A 2,637-nucleotide genomic window follows, 5' to 3' on the forward strand; every position below is an offset into this window, starting at 1 on the left:
TATTAGAAGCAATGAGGCTTGCCCCTTTATCAACTAGCCTCCCTAAATCAAACTCCTCTGGTTTACCAACCCCTGACACTCTTTTGATCACTTCTACAACCACTGCTACTACATCCCCTCATCAACACTTGCCATCAACTTAATCCATCCTGAATCAGCTACTCAGATTATAAATCTAATTCCAGAGGTCACCCCTTCTTTAACCCCAATACCCTTGACCCCATCTGCCTAATCATCTCCATTTCCTACATCCTCTTCCCTTGTTACAACTCTTCAACATTATTGTCCTCCCCCTCACAGCATTACCTCATTGCACACCACTCCCTCTTCCTCCTGCCATTGCCCCTCTATAATACCCTCGTCTACAAACCTTTTGAGTACTCTGTTTAGCCTAGCCAAGTGGGATGATTCCCCTTAGAGCCCCTTATTCTGACAATACCCTACTCTTCCAACAATGCCTTCAAAAACCGTTTCCTTTCGCAGCCATCAAGATCTTTCACTCCTTGTCACAGTTATATCCAAGTCCCAAGCCCATGCACTATCCACCTTGGTTGACCTTACTGGTAAGACTGCACAACCCCACTTCTCCCTTAGTACTTGTAGTGGAATGGTTTCCATTTCCCCAACTGATTGCCCTGTCTACAACAAGGATTGGTCAGACTGTGAAAATGACCTACTTGCTTGCCTTACTAATGATATCCTAGAGGCCGTTGTAAGTCCCACATCAGTAGTGCCAAGATTACCTTCAGTAGACATGACCTTCCCCATAAGGTCTATATTGGCAGAGAATCTTGACCAGTCAGACCATATCAACCCCACCCCTGTCAATGTCAGAAATGTTTGCTTTTCGGCCACCCTCCAAAGCACTGTTGCTCCACAGCTCGCTGCCCTCTATGTGCCCAGCCTGGCCATGGCCATTCAAATTACCCTACACAATCACATGCATGTGTTAATTGTGGTGGCTCCCATAATATATTTTATAGAAACTGCCCTTGGTCTGAGGTGGCAGTTCTCAAATACAAACTTGGTCTTACTCTGCGTCTGTTTCCTCTTCACCTACCACATCAATTCCTACACCTACATCTTCTACCCCCCCAAATGCCTATCTCCTCTTCACCTCCCGATAAAAAAATAATTCATTCCCAAACCTCCCCACCCAACTCCCCACCAGAAAGCCTTGAGGACATCCAAAACAACTTAATAAAATGCTTCTTGACCCAAGAAAATGCTTCTCTCCAACCCACCTCTATGCTCTTCATGCAATGTTCCTCTTTCAGCCCCACATATCCTACTATCCTGCCCTTGCTTTACTGAACCCCTCGCTTTTCCTTGACCTCTCTTCCCCGACCCCCAACCTGTCAGACATCCTTACGGAGTTTCCCACCTTTTCAACTGACAACCTATTCTCCTTCCTCAGACGCATAAATACCCTCTGTTCGATCTAATCACCCTTTGTCCTTAACCCTTCCACCTCCTATCAATCCCTATCCTACCCCATTTACCCCCTCTTTGTTCCCCTTTCACTACCATATTATCTTATAATACCATGTCCGTCGAAATCTAAGCCATTTTGTTCTAGTGAAGAACCCCTTTGAACCCCTTTCACCATATTACTTTTATCATAGTGCTATATGACCTTTGATGTCTAGCCCATTTATTTATTCATAGCATTAACTATTAATAATTTTAAAACATTTTTCTCCTGGCAAACGGGGCCCCACAGGGAAGTGTTTTATCACCATCATTATTTCTTACCAGCTCCCCCTTAGAATCTTAAGTACTCACTGTACGCCGATCATTGCGCATTATGGCATTCTAGCAATAATGCATTATTTTCGGCAAATCGTATCCAACTGGCATTGGATATGATTCATTCCTGGGCCTCCAGTGCTTTTTTAAGTTTTCTGAAGAAAGAGTAATAGGGTCATTTTTTTCACAATGGAAGATGCTGAACACCAGGCTAACTCTAGACAGTCGCCCGCTACCAACCCAAAATTCCTAGATCGTAGACTAAAGGCTCGTTGACCCTCAGTCAATTACGCGACCGTGCTGTAAAAGTGAGTATCGTCGCCACCGATATATATGTGTGTGTGTGTGTGTGTGTGTGTGTGTGTGTGTGTGTGTGTGTATGTGTGTGTGTGTGTGTGTGTGTGTGTGTGTGTGTGTGTGTGTGTGTGTGTGTACATATATATATATATATATATGTATATATTATATTTTTTTTTTCACAGATGTCGGTCGAGTGTTGTGTTTCTCAGCAAAAATGAAGATGAATTTAACGTTTTTTAATAAACAAAATAATGTACTGTCACTGCATTGCAAAATAAGTACCGAAGATTTGCTTGTCGTTGAGGAAAATCTGTATGGATTTGAACAGATAGAAACAGTGACTAGCTTACTACAAAATATTTTTTTATTTAACCGCAGATACACTAACAGTCGTTCCCTCGGTTTATAGTCTTTCTCCAGTGGGCGTCTTGCTTCTTCAGGTGAGGCTCTGTTTTACTGAGCAGTATGTTGAAACGATTTTCGGACTGGAGAAATTGTGTTCCATTACCAATTAACTCCTTGTACAGAGTAGCAACCTCTCCTCCACTTTCTCTCTTTTTCCACTCTTCATGTACCCACTTTCTTTTC

Source organism: Penaeus chinensis, chromosome 11 (assembly GCF_019202785.1).
Source record: "Penaeus chinensis breed Huanghai No. 1 chromosome 11, ASM1920278v2, whole genome shotgun sequence".
Taxonomy (NCBI): Eukaryota; Metazoa; Arthropoda; class Malacostraca; order Decapoda; family Penaeidae; genus Penaeus; species Penaeus chinensis.